Source organism: Emydura macquarii, unplaced genomic scaffold (genome assembly GCF_026122565.2).
Source record: "Emydura macquarii macquarii isolate MOO-44397 ecotype Brisbane River unplaced genomic scaffold, CSIRO-AGI_Emac_v2 contig_2897, whole genome shotgun sequence".
Lineage (NCBI taxonomy): Eukaryota > Metazoa > Chordata > Testudines > Chelidae > Emydura > Emydura macquarii.
The window spans coordinates 44,146,135-44,164,038 of record NW_027133034.1 but is presented as its reverse complement, the minus strand read 5'-3'; the positions used below and the strand labels follow the sequence as shown (position 1 = coordinate 44,164,038).

The 17,904-nt window shown below is 41.6% G+C and overlaps 1 long non-coding RNA gene across 1 annotated transcript; it reads right to left on the bottom strand.

The window, feature by feature from the left end:
• Positions 1–1,940: 1,940 nt before the first annotated feature.
• On the bottom strand, positions 1,941–17,319 carry LOC137167027 (uncharacterized). The gene is made up of 3 exons (XR_010923930.1): positions 17,199–17,319; positions 16,658–16,779; positions 1,941–2,208 (listed from the first exon to the last, which is right to left on the bottom strand). It is a non-coding gene; the product is annotated as an uncharacterized lncRNA (long non-coding RNA).
• Positions 17,320–17,904: the final 585 nt, after the last annotated feature.

The following is a 17,904-nucleotide window of genomic DNA, read 5'->3' as shown; positions in this document are numbered from 1 at the left end:
GTTGAGGAGCATAGAAAAAAAGGGCTCTGCACACCCATGTCCACCTCTTTTGGCCAGGTTAGTAGGGCGTGGACAAGGGAGAGATGAGAAATGGGTAGAACCTTGGGTCCACTCCTTTAACTGCTGGCCATCAGCTCTGAACCGGTGTGGGAAAGTCTTAATTTGCGGTTGGCTCATTCCAAAACAAGGAGGAAGGAAGGAATTGTGACGGAGGTAGGAGAAGGGGGTCTCCCTGGGCTGCTTCTGGGATGGTGAAGGTTATGCCCCACCCCTTGATTGACATCATTGTCTAGCCCATGTAATGCAGCAGTGAAACCCTCCAAAGATTTTTTTCTTCTGTAATTTTCCTTACTGCCCTAAATGTTGTGCCACTTTTTGCTGTGCACAGCCACAGCAGTTCATGAAAGTAAATGTCGAAAACAAAATGCATTCGATCTTTGTGTGGTAATGTTAATGAGATCTACAGTACAATTCTTTCTTGAATCTTTGTAATTTATTCTGCTGGCTTTTATATTTCAAGTGGCAGTTGCTTTGGGGACTCGATAGCATTTAATAGTCTATAAAGATCAGCAAACTTACAACAAATTGTTTTGTAGTTCTTCATGCAAGCCAAGAAAGCAGGGAATTAAACCTTTCTTAAATCACAGTGCATTAAAGACATCCAACTTTAAAAGCCGTGGGGCACAATTCTGTGCCCGTATACATACACACGTCTCTGGTTTAAGTCAATGGAAGTGAAGCATATGCTTCTGAAGGCAGAAATCAGCCCATATATTTATATTGTTGTGCCTCTCAAGTTGTCAGGGTTTCTCTTGTTGTAGTAATTCACCTTAATGTCACTGTTTGATCTAGACTTACACTTATTTAGGACCTGATTTTGCTACCCTTACTTATAAGGAGAAGGATATTAACTCTGAGTGGCCCCATTGATTACTACAAATGGGATTGCTCATTGACTTTCATTATACTGCTTATAGGTCCAATTCTGCCACCCTTACCTACACTGATCATTTTTATTTATTTTCCTACATTCCTTCAGTAAAAGGAAGCATCTATCCTTTGCTGTAGATGCTCCATGATCCATTTTAAAATTACAGTAATAGACATAGACTCTCTCCTTCAGCCAATAATGAACATATACAATAAATCAGCATCCAGAAAAGTACTTCAAGGTTTTTATTATCTCTCAGGTTAGTATAGTACTGTACTACCAGTGAAGTAAATGAGACTCTGCCTGTAGTGAGTTATGAACTCAGCTTCAAGAAAGGTGACAAAATCTAGCTCATGATAAAGTTTACAGTAAAACAGCATTACTTTCTTAAAGAAGCCGGAGATAAAATACTGAAGATCAAAGGGTCCAATTGTGTAAAGCTTTACTAATATGACGGACTTGAGCAAAATGACTTGTATGAGCCCGGATTCAAGGTTGTGTGGAGAACCCTCCTATTCCATTGAAATCAACAGTGTTTGAAGCTTGGGACTGAAAGCTGTTGTGTGAGTAGCCACATGCATGCCACTTTTCAGGATCATGCTCTTATTCATTTTGCCAGAACAAACACATTACAGGAGTGCATATGAATCAGATTCTAAGCTTGTTAATGTCACAATATTAATTGCAATGATTATACAATTATGTCCAAGTATTTTTATTTAATAAGTGGGGAAAGGAGAGAACATTTGTATTGTGTTACTTTAAACAGTATTATATTGATTAGGAATAAATTGGCCCCATTCCTGGACTAAAGGTTATTTATCTTTTTCAAGCCCAGAAAACTGAATTTCATTCCAGCGCAATTAGCTGCAGGTGGTGGTGCTAACAGTGCTTCAGAAACGTCTCCACAGAGACTTAGTGCAAACAGAGTAAGCAGGAAATCGGTGTGCTGACAAGCCCTGCTCCATACGAGTCTTTAAAATATATTAGTTTTAAGTTTTATATATGAAAGTGGGCCACTGTAACAATTTTTCCTTCTTGGTACAAAAAATCAACAGAACTCTGTTCCCAGACTGCTTAGCTCTAAACTGCAGAATACTTCTACTATGCAGGGATTTTTGCTTAGTTTAGAATGTCTATTGGAAAATTTCAGATCTCATGCTGTCATCAATAGGAAGGCTGTTGAAAATTGAATGGATTAGCCAAAGTCAGTTTATTTTCACCAGTAGGAGATTTGATGTGCTTTCCCATTCGATTGATAGCAGTCCGTGCGAGAGCTAGAGGGGGAAAAAGGAGAAATGTGCAAATAAGACTATGATCAAAAAGTGGAGGCAGAGGAAATTGCTGGTGGTCTCTAGAATTTGCTTTGAACCATGCTTAGCCCTGGGGGCAATAGGTCAACTGTTACGCCCTGGTGCTGAAGAGCAAATCAGCAGAATGGCAGGGAGCCACTTATTACTTTCAGGAATGTTTCTCAGTTATGTACAGAGGGATAAGGACAGAGTGAGAAGAGTGCCAGGTGGAGAGTAGGGCGCAGCCTGTATCCAAGGGCAGTGAGGCGCTACTTCCTCTTCCCCATGGGGCGCACCAAGAGGCTGAATATGTCTCAGGTCCTGAGTGCAGAGGCTTCTCAGAGCTCCTGTCTAAGGTGTAGTTTGACTCTTCATGCATCTGACCAGCTCCAGAGTGTGTGTGGGAGGGGGCGGGGAGGCAATGGAGAAAGGAGGCCAGAACTATGGCCCTATATTCCACATACTCCTAGCTGAGTAGGGACTCCCCTGAGCACAGGAATTACAATTCTGCCTGGCCCTTATGTGGGTCATTCCAGGTGGGGAAAGGCTCCTTTCACCCTCCATCATTGAGGGCAGGTCAAAGTCACCATCTCCTTTGCTCCTGATTCTGCCATTCTGCCAAAGTTTCCCGTTACCACTAGTGTGATGATTTAATTAAGAAGACTTGAACTATGGCCTTTTGCCATTGGCTTTTTTCATTAAAAAAAAAAAAAGCTGCTGATTAAAACAGATAGTGAATCTCGTTGAGCTATGCTATATTTGTATAACTTATTTATATATGTTCATAAAGGCAAGGTGTGGTCATAAGGGGGAGAAAATTAAAAGAAATCTTTCTTTTAAAGCAAGAGATTAACATTATAATAATGTGATTCATTTTATTTGTGTAACTTACTGTTCTCCCCCTAAATATTGAAAACATTTATGTTTTGTTAAACATTTTCATGGTCAAAGAGGCTAGACACTTCCACACCTTTTGCAAAAATGACACACAAGATGGGATGATCCAAAAACATTTTAAATGGAGAAATTAATGGAGTTGTGCTGGTCTAACGGTCAGCAGGCAGCACTCTGCTTCCAGCGTATCTGAAGAACTGCCACCCAGTGAAGAGGCCTAGTTTCTGGGCCCTGCTGAGGTCACTTTCTGCTGCTGGATTAGTCCTTGAGGTGGGCATTATCATCATTTAAGAGAGACAGGGAAACTGAGAGATTGTAGGATTGAAGCAATTTTATATTTTGAGCATAAAGTTAATCCACGTATTGGAAATTAAAGAAATTGCCTAATTTTCAAAGATGCTGAGCACTTAAAACTTCCACAGAACTCAGTCAAGACCATTTATTTACATGGCTGAATATGAATTCTGAATATGAGTGACTTAAAGAACTCAAGTCTGAAAGTGTTGACTGAATTGATTTGCCCCATGTGGTAAGGCCAAGTTAAAATAGAGGAGGTCTTGGCTTCTGTGTTCCATTCAGTAGGCCAAACTGCTTTTTCAAGGGTTCAGGCTGAAAACCTTTACTCACATGAGCATTTCTTCATTGTATGAGCTGTGCCATTAACTTCAGTGAGATTTCTTTTGCATGTGTATGAACTACTTACATGAGGCTAGCCATAGGACATGAGTTCATTACAAAATCAAGTTGAAGTCCAATTCAGCCATCACTGATTAGCATACGTTGCAAGACCAGTAATGCAAAATAGATCAGTTTAAGTTTGAATATTATAGTTGAAGGTTTTTTGCAGTTCAGGTGTCTTTTGCAGGAAGCGTTCCATAAGAGATGTTAGTTTTGCTGTCTGGATATAAATGCGAATTATTTTTACAAGGGTTTAAAACCCATAGATCTAGGCTAGGGAGGTGCAGAAGGAGGTTGGGAGTGCCAGCCATACATCCTCCTTTCTCCTAAAAAGAAAGCTAGTATAAAGAAGCCTATTCTGTGGATGGAGGGAGAAGAGAGTGGGAGCAGGAAGTGGTAGCGCAGAGAAGCTGGGAGGGCTTTGTGTGGCAGCGTCTCTTACCAAACATGCAGGGCAAAGTGGCACCAGTAGAGATTGTCAAAGAAAAATGAGTGAGTCACACAAAGATTAGGAAAAAAATGAAAGACTTTCCATTTCATGTGAAATATTTCACAGAATCACTCAATGTTTTGTTTTAGTGGGAAAAGAATCACACTTTCTCTTATTTGTAAAACCTTTTTTTCTTTTTTCCTTTTGGAAAAACGTAGGGGAGAAATTTAAAAAATGAGAGAAAGTAGAGGACAAAACACTTTCTCTCACCTTTTACATTTTCCCAAATGGAAAAAGAGAGGCTGGGAGGATGAAAAGTGGTATTTTCTCCTCCACTTCAAAAATTTCAAATAAACCTGAACGTTATAAACAAAACATCAAACAAAAAGTTAATTGTCATCAAACCCACATTTTTGACACAACCTCTCCCCCCAAACCCCCCCCCCCAAAAAAAACCAAACAAAGCAAAATTTCAGTCCGCTCTAGGCATTAGTTACTCCTGAACTAATCTAACCAAAGGATCTGTAGCAATTTGCCTAGGCTTTGTGCATCCTGAGACACCAGCAAAGAAAGTACCAAGCAACAGAATTCCTTTGGAGCCCTGCTAACAAGTGTCTGCATCTGCAGAAAGCCATTAGGGTCAGGGAGCAGTGCAGAGCCACAGGGCTTCTGTGCAGACATCCCTTCTCTCTAGTAGATCCCTACGAAGCAGTCCAGACCACTGGTTTAAGGGATCCATACATTTAGTGGGACTCTTCTTTTGTCATGTGAGGGGATAAACTCATTCCCTAAGGAAGAATGCAGGAGAAAGGCCCCAATTGGAAACCTGGTGAGCTTTCACCTCCCTATAGGGAGCATTGGATCCAAAGACTCTTTCAGCCTAACATTCCCTTTGGCAATTCTTCCCTGAGCTGGTGCTTTTAGGATTCCATAATTGGGAGCAGTATAGAACAGTGGTTCAAAATATCCTTTTTTTTTTTTTAATATATGAGGACTTTATAAGGAAACAGTGATAAAAATAGTCCACATTTCTTTACTGGAAGCTAAAATGCTATGGAATATTTCAAAAAGTAAAATTATTGAGAATATTAGAAACGTGATTGCAGTCAGTATTTATCTTATAATTATGCTCTGATTACTTTGACAGTTGCACTCTTAATAATAATACAAACAAGATTTTAGAAAATATTAAGAATGAATGTGTGCCATGAATTTAGGACAGAAGAATCCCATGCACTGCTACAGAATGGGGACTGACAGGCTAGGCAGCAGTTTTCCAGAAAAGGACCTGGGACTTATAGTGGACAAGAAGCTGGATATCAGTCAACAGTGTGCCCTTTTTGCCAAGAAGGCTAAGGGCATATTGGGCTGCATTAATAGGAGCATTGCCAGCAGATGGAGGAAAGTGATTATTCCCCTCTATTTGGCACTGGTGAGGCTACATTTGGAGTATTGTGTCCAGTTTTGGGCCCCCCACTACAGGAAGAATGTGGACAAATTGGAGAGAGTCCAGTGGAGGGCAACAAAAATGATTAGGGGGCTGGAGCATAAGACTTATGAGGAGAGGCTGAGGGAACTAGGCTTGTTTAGTCTGCAGAAGGGAAGAGTGAGCGGGGATTTGATAGCAGCCTTTAACTACCTGAAAGGGGGTTCCAGGGAGGATGGAGCTAGGCTGTTCTCAGTGGTAGATGACAAAACAAGAAGTAATGGTCTCAAGTTGCAGTGGGGGAGGTCTAGGTTGGATATTAGGAAAAGCTTTTTCACTGGGAGAGTGATGAAGCACTGGAATGGGTTGCCTAGGTAAATGGTGGAATCTCCATCCTTGGAGGTTTTTAAGGTGTGGCTTGACAAAGTTCTGGCTGGGATGATTTAATTGGGGTTGGTTTTGCTTTGAGCAGGGTGTTGGACTAGATGACCTCCTGAGACCCCTTCCAATCCTAATCCTCTATGATTGATAAATTCATAGAATCATGCAAAGTTTTCATCTATTCCCCTTATCTGATTTTTAGGTCTGGATCAGATAAGTTACTGTCCCCTGTAAGATATAGGAGGAATAGGTCAGTATCCCTTTAAATAATCTGAACTTTTTAGTGGCACTCATAATGTTCTGTGTTCTAGAAGTTTTCAGCACAGCAGTGTGTGTATATATAGCTAGGACATGCAAGTTGTGTGTAGTTAGTAAACCAGATTATTTAGATCTGTGATGGAGTGAACTGGGCCCAGAGGTCCCCTGCTGGAGGTCTCAAGATTCTGCCAGACCTGTCCCAGGAAAGGAGCAGAAAAGAAATCCTACAAGTGGGGTAAAGTGGTTGCAGGGAAGCAGCCAATGAGAGACACTGCAGGGAACAGCCAATTAGGGCCCAGAAGATTCACATAAAAGGAGCTGCCTGAAGCTGGAAGACTGAGGAATGTATTCCTGGCTAGTGGAGTAGCAGGACACTGACTGATCAGTTGCTGGCAGGGACTGGGGGAGCAAAGAAGAAGCTCCTGGCTGCTGGGACTGAGCCCAAGACAGATGCTGGCAGAGATCAGGGAAGCAAGAGAGCTCCTGGCAGTTGCTGGAACTGAAGATAGAACAGTTAGGGCCAGAAAGGCCTAGAAAGAGTGAAGAGTCTCCAAGAAGGAAGGCCGAGGGGCACGGCCCCATACCAGAACCGAGGGACTATTTGAATTGAGTAAAGACTGCACATACATCTGACTAGAAAAAGGCACTTGCAAGAGGTGGGTGTCACACTGTTCCAGGACCCCATCGTGCCCACATAATAATACCCTATTGTTGTGTAAAGGGCAGAAGACACAATATGTACCAACAAATCGCCTGTTCATTTCCTCACCTGCCCACCCCTTTACCTTTCAAGATGTGGCACAGGAGCTAAGCTAATATAAATAATAACAATCCCAGTCTCTCTGCTGGGCTTTGTTTTTGCTTTGTTTTAAAGATGGCATAGTTCCTGGGCTTTCAACTGTGTTCCAGAGTGTACATTGCACTCGGATCTTGCAAGTTCCATGCATCTCAATAAGGCTACTGGCTGTATAGCTAAAGCACTATCCTAGTACCTTCTCATGCTTCCCAGAGTGCACAATATACTTATGGGGGAGCATCACAAACAGACTTCAGAGTAGCACCAAATTTTAAACAAAAGGGGCCTAGAAAGGCTGCATCATCATATCATAAAAAGTACAAGGCACTCAGTGAGAGAGCCAGGGGCATATGAGGAGTGACCAATTCGTGCAGTGCCTGCTTGATAAAGTAACTCAGTAGCAACATTTTGATGAGTGATTGACCCAATCAGTAGCCGGCTGGAGAGGGTGAAGCCAGGGCATTATTAGAAGGGCTGAAAGAGGTTCAAATGTCTATTCAAACTTTGGGATGCTTAGCAGAAACACAACCTCTATAACATCTGGGTTTCGCCAGTCATGAGAAATTAGATGCACTCTTTCCCTGAAGCCAGATAATATTGCTTAAAGCCAGGTTTTGCCCATGGAAAGTTATTGCATTAACCTTTCACCTCCCAAGACCTGAGTTCAACTCCTAGATCAGCTCACAAGTACAAATGAGTTTTGGAAGTTGCTAATCCCTATGTGTTGTCTTCAGAAGCCACCATGTAAATTGGCACAAGTGGCAGCCTATATGCTGAAAAGGGACATGGAACTAAAAGGGTAGAGTGTCTTGAAATTTAGGATTCAGAGGTACATGGGGAAACCTGCACAGGGCTTGCCTGCACTATGCCTGAATTTAGTTAGTTCCTTTCTTTCGATAAGTAGAGATAGACTCAACCTATGAAATTAGGATATGGATCCAGATTTCAACCCCACCCAAAAGTACAGAGGTGTTCAGTTTTATTACAAAGAGGGGGGCCATTTGAAAAAAATGCAGATCAGAGTCTGAATTTCAAACAGTCCCAAAGTTAAAGAACATTTGAGTCTAGGGTTTTGGTTGGATCACATCTCCATTAATAAGCATGAACTTTGCTTACAAAAAATATACAGTAATGAAATATATAAATGTATATATGAAAAAGAAAAGCCATAGTTAAATGAGAAACAGATTTTATGTTAGTTCATATAAAATCCAAAGGATATGAGTGCAAGCCAGCAAATACTATCATATCATGTGAGAAAAATGTGTATTTCCAATTGAAGATAACATTGAGAAAGTCACTACATAGTGCCAAGGTTCTAATAATGTTCCTTCACTCAGCATACTACTGAGAGTTTGCAACAAATTAACCCTTCCCACTCTGTCTCCATTCTATGGATCAATGAGCCATTTGCATGAACCAAGAAGCCTTTGGTTTCAACTGGTGGAAGGTACAAGCTTTCAAGCCACACAGAGCTCTTCCTTGAATCCAGGGAAGGAAATCAGGGTTCCTGAACTAAAAAACAAGTAGGGACAGATTATTAAGCATAAGGGGTAACATGTTGTAAGTGGTCACTTGAAATGAAGTGGGCAGTTGAGGGCTAGATCTAACTATTTTATGTGTAACAGTCTTTCCCAACTTGTATTTAGCTTAGAGACTAATTTCCTCCAGGTCTGGGAAAAAGAGATTTGTGTAGCTTGAAAGTTTGTACCTTCCGCCAACAGAAGCTGATCCTATTAAAAAAAAAATTACCTCACTTACTTTGTCTCTCTCAATTTACAAGAGAGTAATTCAGTGAATAGATGTTTGGATTAAAAAACAAAATAAAAGCCACAAAGTGTGTATATGCAAAACTGGGCGAAAGAAACAAAGGGCCAACCAGCACAGTGAGGGAGAAAATCACTGCCGTTCCTACAAGAAGGCCATTGATTTATACCCTTTGTAGTACTTCTAATGACTAAATATCAATATAACTGCCCACATTTTTTAAATATACTGGTCTCCACTCCAATCCCTCTGTGCTGCTCTGGCCACTGCCTGTGTAAAGGTAATGGAAAGATGGCTTAAAACGTAGCTGAGGATTCCTCCTAAAACCACATAGCCAGCTGCATAGCACTTGCTCTTGGCATATTTTGGGCAGAAATGGAATGGCTGGAGCATCTGGGTCCAATGGAATGACAATTGGGGAGCCTTTGAGCTGACATAAGTTAGAACAGCCCTAAAACTGCTCCTGGACTGAATCAGTCCACAGCTGCACTAGGATTCAGGGGTGCGGGAAGGTGGCAAAAAGTTACCTATGTCCCACCCTCATAAGTGCACCAAGCACAGTTCAGGCACCCTGGAGGATGTGATTCTAATTTTCCATCTTTTTGCCTCTCCTTGGTGTAGGGACCATGGTATTTAAACAGCCTCTTCCTCATCACTCCCATTATTCTGTCTTAATCTGTTCAATACACACACACGCATACCCAGTTTCCATTTTCCCTCTCTATTCATTTTCCAGTTTTCCTTCAGGGGCTACTATTATCATGCTGTCAGCTACAGAGTGCTATTCCACTTACTTCAGCTCTTCCCTGCCTCACTAACCAACCACAACCCATATGTGCAATGTCTTTGAAAGCAAAAAAACCTATAAATCCCTAATTTTCCATCTAATCCCCTATATTTCTTTTCCAGTTTTCTGGCAGGGGCTGTAATTTTCAAATCATTAGTTTCAGAGGTGCAGTGTAATCCCTTCTGTCCTTTGTCAGCAATCTACCAACCTATTCTTCACTGTCAAATAGTATCTTAAACTATGCCCCAACCACCAGATTTTCCAGTCTGCTCATTTCATTTTGTGCCATTGAGTGGGACTGGAGATTGCCCCTGAAGAACTAACCTTGTGTCAGGAATTTCCATTGGTGTACTGGTGGCTGCACCACATTGTATACTGGAATCCCTTCCTTTGCGGAAGGAGATAGCGGGATGTTAGGGTGGGGAGGGCGTGGGGTGGAGTGTGGCGCTGCTACATTTGATTCTCCACTGGTGGAAAGTTCCTCAAGGACTTTACATCCAGGGAGTATGTTCAAGTTGTTCCCCTGCTTTTTTAACTCATGCCGCAGCCTGGTGGCTGAGAATCAGGGAGTGGCGACCAGTTCCCTGCCATTCTCCCCTCTGCCCTGTGCTTGAGGGGAGAGTCAAACACAAAGTATAGTGAAGGGCCATGCTTTATCTCACCCGAAAAAGGCCATGCTCTGCTATTACTCTTCCCTTGTGCACAATCCTCTCATTCCTAATGTGACCACATAAGATTTTAAGGAAGCTGTCCTGTTTTTCTCTTCTACAAATGTGGTCACAATGGGCTAAATTCATCCCTTATAGACTTTAAATTCAGAAGGGACCATCATGATCATGTAGTCTGACCTCCTGCACATTGCAGGCCATGGAACTTCACCCACTCAGTCCTGTAATAGCCCCATAACCTCTGGCTAAGTTACTGAAGTCCTCAAATCATGAATTAAAGACTTCAAGTTACAGAGAATTCACTACTTACACTAGTTCAAACTCCCTCAAAGTGAGCTGGGTGATACCAGGGATGAATTTGGTCCCTTATAGCTGGCTCATTCACCTTTCCTAAGCAATACATTGCAGTTTAATCATTCTGCCATTTTCACTTTTTCATTTCAAATGCCAAGCAGCTTACTTATTCACCATTTCACTTTCCCTTCTTTCCTACATGAGGCTAGTGCTTTTGAAATGTCAAAATGTAACTTGGAGATTGGCTCCTAGCGTGAGGATTCTCTCAGCTCCTTACTTCTTGGGCTGATGTTGTTAACAGTGACAGACAGATTACAACTGAAGATTTAGTGACTTTTTAATTATACGTCTACTTGGGATCATTAATACAGCCCAGATGTCACTTTTACATGACTAAACTTGGAAGGCATCCAGAATGTATTTTAGTAGTAAAACTTTTCCATTCATTCATATATTTCAATGTTGCTGTCCAATATTATCCATACCTCTGCAGATCACTCTAATAGATCATATCATAGCTATCTGAGCTGCATAGTACCATCTTCCCCTCATCATTTTATTTCTTATTGTATTATACATATGAACAACACTAATCAGAAATATTTTCATAATGTCTCACTTAAGCGGACATGCAGCATATTAAATATGAAGGAATGTGGTTGATATTTTCATAAGCTCTCACAATAATCCTGTGCTTGACATGCAGAGCTATCAGAAATTTTGGACATGTCAGCAGACAAAAGCTGAAACCTTCCCATTTAGCAATAATTTACTTAATAAAAGAGAGAAGTATATGACTGTAGTTGTGCTGTGTGTTCAAAGACACAGAACATTTTTAGATTCATGCCCCTGAGCTGGTGACCTGTCAACAGCACACAGTGAGCATTCAGCTGTGACAGCTCTCTGAATTCTGCCTGCCGCTACTTGTAAAGAATAGACATATCACAGAGAAACTATGTTCAGGTACTGGCATGAGAGAACAAGCTACATTGGTTTGTAAATATCCCCTATTGTCCAGTTCAAACTGTGCATTGGTGCAGTGCCAGAAAGAGCAGTGTATTCCACTCCACCTGCTTGAAGTCAATGTGTTACATTTTTCATTATATAAAGAGCAACCACTAACTTTCAGCCAGAATGACCTTTATCTTTATGTTAAGAGAACAAAGAAGGAATAACAAAAGTAGAGGACTCATGAGAGAGCACACTTTGTGTGCATCTTTTCTGTGACAATCTGCAATGTACTAGATACAAAGGGGCTGCCTATATTGGAAGACAGTAGAGCCTTTGGGAATTTAAGGGTAATGTGCACAAAAAACAAAGGCAATAATATGTAGTTAAGTGTGCTGATTTGGATGAAACACAAATCATCCACAAATCTCTGGCCAAAGCCCAAACCAATGTTTTTCCCCTGAGGTTTAAAAATTTGGTTCATTTGTTTATTTAAAGGATTTTTTCATTTCCACACACCTCTGCACTTCCTGATTCTGGATGAGATCAGAGGCAAAGTGTCACCAAAAAAGCTGTTCTCGGAGCATAGTTAGCTAAACCAGAAGCTGAAAGACTGCTTTTGTTATATCCCAGCCCAAATATACAAACTAAACAATTTTGAATACTTTGGTTGCTTAGCCACAGTTAACCCAACTTTGGGTGCTTATCCAAGACGAATTACCATATCTGTTGTGGTTTTCCTATCTCTAAGTGTAATGTGAGCAAACAGATTGGGATAAAACAGGTTTAAATAATGATCTCAGACAGAAGAAGGGAAAATCCAAGGATCTTGTCTGGACTGGTTTCTGGAGTAGGGCTAGAGGCAGAAAGGAAATACACACCAGTGAAACAGTAAACACATCTGGACTGAATCAAACTATCAGGGTGGAGAGGGCAAAATATTTAAACTAGAGTCTCTCACCAAAGATTACATGTTTGGCTGCTTTTTCAAACAATAGGGTTGTCCCAAAGATCCTGTTATATTTTCAATTAGTTTAAAACCTTTTCCTTAAATTACTCATTTTGGCTTGTGAGATGGCTGCCCCTCACATGAGTGTGCACAGTGTGGGAAGGCAAAAGCCTTCCCTCATCCTTTGTACAACCCAGGTGAGACCCCCCACAGTCCCTGTACATTCAGTTGTTGTCCCTGCACTTGGGGGAGCACAGGGATTGCTCCAAACTCGCTCCATGAAGGGGGGATAGCACAACAGAAGGGAGCTAGAAACAGGTTAAGTGATTTGCCCAAGGTTACAGCCTGTCTGTGTCCAAAAAGGGAATAGAGCCCATGCCTTTGTGACTCCTGTTCCTATGCCTTACCTACTGAAGTACCTGCCTCCCTTTTATTGTAAGTTTAAATATTTCTGAGCTTATTTTTACATCACGTGCATAGCATATTCACAGACTAATGCCAAAATCTGTTCTGAGGCAAAACTCCCAATTAACGGAACGAGAAGGTTTCTCTACTTTGTACAAGAAGGTATCTGAGAGGAAGGATAGTCTAGAGTTTAAAGCACTGACCTGGAACCAAGACACTTGGTTTCAATTCTTTGGTTTGCGGCAAACTTCCTGTATGACCTTGGATGGGTCACTTAATCTCTCTGAGTGTCAGTTCCCCAGCTGTAAAATGAGGATAATAATAGCATTCTACCTCACAGGGCTGTTGTGAGGATTAATATGTAATGATTGCGAGGTGCTCAGATGCTATGGTGGCAGGGGCTACGTAAGCACAGAGATAGAGCGCAGGAATGTGGGAGCTCATAGAGAAAGAACTATTATTCACTATTTAGTGTTGACTAGAAAAGAAGTGAGAGGCACAGAGAGACAACAGTAAAAACTAAAGCAGCGGCAAAACAAAAGCAACAATGCGTAAGTGTGAGACCCAGCACGTAAGCTAGGAACTAATTTGTATGTCCACCTTGTTGATGCCAACGCACAGGTGACTGATCTGCAAGAAAATCTTCCCGTTGGCTTGGAGGCCAAACACACACATCAGAGATGAGACAGAAGTCAATAAACATAGTTCAACCAAAGGAGCATAGAACAGGGAAAGCCTACATGCAGCCCTGCCAGTTTTTGAAACCAAAAGAAGAGATGGAACAGGAATGAATGACTGTAATCCCCAAGGGCATGCTTACATCCAATAAACCAACAAAACAAACCACTGCTGCCACATTTGGTCTTGTGGGGTATCAGCTGAGACACACAACAAAACACAACATTATCTTTCCAGGAATCACAGAACATAGCAAAGAAGTTAGTGAGTCAGTTCATCAAATAACCATGTACATAAATGAATACACAGAAGGCAGGAGATGGTGGATTCCCTAAGGAATAAGAGAATGTACAATGGCAAGGAAAAAAATGTGCCATTGTTTCTGCTTTATTGTCCTAAATTGTTTTGGGATTCAAGAAACAGACATTCTATTCCCAGCTCTGCCACTGACTGGCTTTGTGACCTCAGGAAAGCCACTGCACTTCTTTGTTTCCCCTCCTAATCTATTTAGACTGTAAGTTCCTCAGCACAAGGACTGCTTCATACTATGTATTTGTATGGTACCAATGTAAGGGCCCAAGGTCTAGACTCAAGGCCTGTAGAACTATGAGGTAGCTGACACCTCCAGACTGCTACCCAGCAGCTGCTGTAGGGTTTCACTTCCCATGTGGACATAGACCATGAGAAGTTCCGCCTCAAGGGTTTGACAAACAGCAGCCCTGTAGCTGCTGATTGGCTTCCCTCCCTGCCTCTGTAGCACAGAGAATCCAATAGCAGCTCAGAGTATTTAGTATTCCTTATGTCACCTAATCTGGTTAATTGTGCACAAAGAGTGTTGGTGTGAATGTTGATTGAGAGCCCTACTGACCCGGTTACTAAAAGCGTTCATGTTACATGAGGGAAACAGTGCAAATGCTACTGTTTGTTCTGATTCAGACTAGAAACTTCTAATGGTGGAAGTAAGCATTGAAACAATTTACAAAGGATTGTGGTGAACTCTCCAGCACTCACCATTTTAAATAGAAGATTGGATGTTTTGCTAAAAGATGTGCTCTAGGAATTATTTTGGGGTGCCGGGTGGGGGAGTCCTATCTATGGCCTGTTAGACAGGAAGTCAGACTAGGTGATCATAGTGATCTCTTCTGGCCTTGGAATCTGAGGGATAAACACCCCACTTTATTAAATGACACTTTTTAAAACGTTGGATGTTGGTGGTTCAGTAAATGGAACTTTTTCCTCTTAGAATGTATGGAATCTAGAGCTAGCCTTTGGGCTTTCTGAACCCCCACGCTAGAGGCCCTCCAATTAGAGGGCCCTTAAAAATATTTCTGCTAATCATTTTGGCTTTCATTTAAACCCTACTTTCTTTTGTTGAAAGAATGACTTGAAAAATGTAAACTCATTCTTTGAAATCTTCAGGGCAGAGGCTGTCTCGTTCTGTTTGTACAGCCCTGATCACAATGGACTCTAATCTCACTTCAGGCTTCTAGGGGCTACTGTCATGCAAAACATTAACAACAACAAGTTTCAGGCTTGTCACGATGGCTTTTCTTAATTCATAGTTTATTAATTTATTCCATGCACCCGGGATTGGCTTTGGAGCCTCCAAAACTCACCAGGTGAGATTAATTTGTGCAAACATATCTGTCTTTACCATTGCTTTTCTCAGCCTCTCCCCCACACTTGTTTGTCTGTTTATTGCACTGTTGTATCTTGTTTTAATCCTACCCTGTGAGCAGGGGCTATCCTTGTTTTATTCAGTTGTACAATCAACTTCAGTGACAGCAGGATCCAAACCTAACCTCTTGTCAGTAGTAAAAGTGGAAACTGCAAGTGCAAGCAAAGGGAATCCCGAAATAGAAACCATGTGAATATTTTTTTAGTTCAGGCATCATTGAAAGAACAGGAAGACTATTTTACACCAGCTACTTATTGAGAAAAATGCACAGATTGTTAGACCATGTGAGAATACAAAGGAAATGTTATTTCATTATCATATAGAAGAAGATATTTCAGACTCTATTTCTATCATATAAAGAAGTTTAAACTTCATTATTCTACTGTGTCTGTGTTACAGGTAACCTCAAATGTATTGAACCTCCACAAGCATAGTACAAAGTGGCTGTTAAAAAGGCCAGTCTAGTACTAGTTAGTCTCCTGTAGATACACACTACTATGTATTGTTAATCTGACCCAGTAATGACAATCAGCAATTCATCCCATTCTTCTGGGAAACAGAATAGAAGTAGCTGATGGTCACTGTAACTTTAACTGGCTACGGCTACACTGATGGCAGCAAAGTCGCCACCGTCAGATCGATTTCTCTGGATCGACTGAGCGGTCAGTAAAGACCAGCTCAGTCGATCCAGAAATCGATGTACTAAGACAACCTTCTCAAGTGGCATAGCGCTGCATCGACGGGAACAGTGCAGTGAAGATGCCGTGCAGAGGGGAAGTACAGCAGTCAACAGGAGTTATACAAGTTTTTTGCGTAGCTTGCATAACTCCCGTCGACTGCCGCTGAATCTCGGAGGTAAGTGAAGACAGGGTCACTGTGCAGGGCAAAAGTAACTTGTTTGCATTGGTCAGGAGGGAAATTTAGAGCCTTCAGAGTGAAACCTTCATCTTTTAAGAGAGAAGTGTTTTTTGTTGAGCAGCCAATCATCTTTTCCCTGGTATCTTTGTGATGTAAAGAGCTAATCAGTAGTTGAAACTTCATCCTCAGCATTCAGATCTGAAAGCTGGCCAGAAGCAACTCACTTTTATCCTTGGCCTTGTTTTTAAGAGGAAAACTGTGAGTCATGACACCTCTCCCTAGGCTTTTGTGAGAGTCTTTCCTCTTCCTCACAGATACTATAAAGGAACAAATCTCTTTTAGCACTCCTCTACACTTGGAAACCTGTGTGTGTGTAACATTGCATTACCATCCATAAAGTACAGTTTATTCAGTAGGATTAACTTCAGTGTCTTTGTAGAGATTGAGTTAAGAATACACATAGGAGGGATACGTGCTACCTGAGCATTAGCCCAGTGACAGTATATGGAGCTGTGATGGCAGAAGAAGTCTTTCCTTACCTTTGTGCCCCTGCCCCAGGGCTAGTCACAACCAGAATCCTCATGTTCCATAGAGCTGATTCTGCAGCAATGAGAAAGCAGGACTCCCGTTCACATCTATGGGAGATGAGGGCACTCAGCACCTGCGAGTGCAGAAGGATCAGGCCTTGTGAGCACAAAGACTGCTGGATGCTAAAGCTGGCAGCAGTGTGTCCTCCACCAAGGGTAGGAAGAGAAGAAGAGAGCTATGACCTTGCCCATTACCTCCCCTGCATACTCAGCACAGCTGGCCTACCAATGGCAGAGTGTGTGCTGCACCACTTCAAAAAGTGTAGCAGGAGTCATCCTGGCCCATGCTCCTACTATGTTGTGCCTGGGTCAGACACAAAGCTTCTAGCAGCTACCTAATCCCACAGAGGACGGTGTTTTACAGCCATATTTACTACTACTGTAATCCCCTTGTAGCTCACCCTAGCAGTCCTTGGAAATGTTACAGCTATGAAATCTGTCTCAATATTTGGTAATAACCATGATGAAGTGCTGAAACACAGAAGTGAAATACCTGTATTATTGTTCTGTAGCTGAGTAGTCTTGCAGGAGAATGTAACTTCAAAACAACATCTGTTGTTGGATTGGGAAATTAGGACCAGATATGGCTCTTTATCCACCAGATCAGTTCCATGATATGATTGCCAAAAATGGGGAAGGGTGGGAGGCTAATTCAATTCCATTTGTGTCTGAAGTCATAAATTAATCTCTATCTAGAGAGAGAGGGGTGTGTGTATAACAAACACTTTTCTTTGTTTGAGGTGTGCAGCCCCTCCCTCCGCATTCAGTGTATTCAGGGAGAAATACCATTTCCTGTGCTAAACACGGCCTAAACCCTGATTTGGATTCTGCAGTAAATCTCTTTTGCGGATATGCTTGGCTTCATACAGCTAACATTTATAAGACTATCTTCCAGGCTTCTTGTTGCTTTGTGTACTAACAGCTGGGAATGGGAAAGGAGACACAGATTGCTTTGTAGGTTGGTTTTGCAAATACTGCTGGGTCGTGGGTTTGCTCTCTCTAAGAAGTATAAATGTTTTCTATTAACATTTCCTAAAGAAAGGGGAGAGAACAAATATGGATCAATCTTTGCTCCATTGCAATTTTAAAGTGGATAATTAGAATACTTCATTATATAGGTTATTCTAAATTTAAAGTATTGGGACTAAGGGTTCCTTCAATAAATCCAGTACTGCTCTGTCAAGGAGTTTTTTACTAGG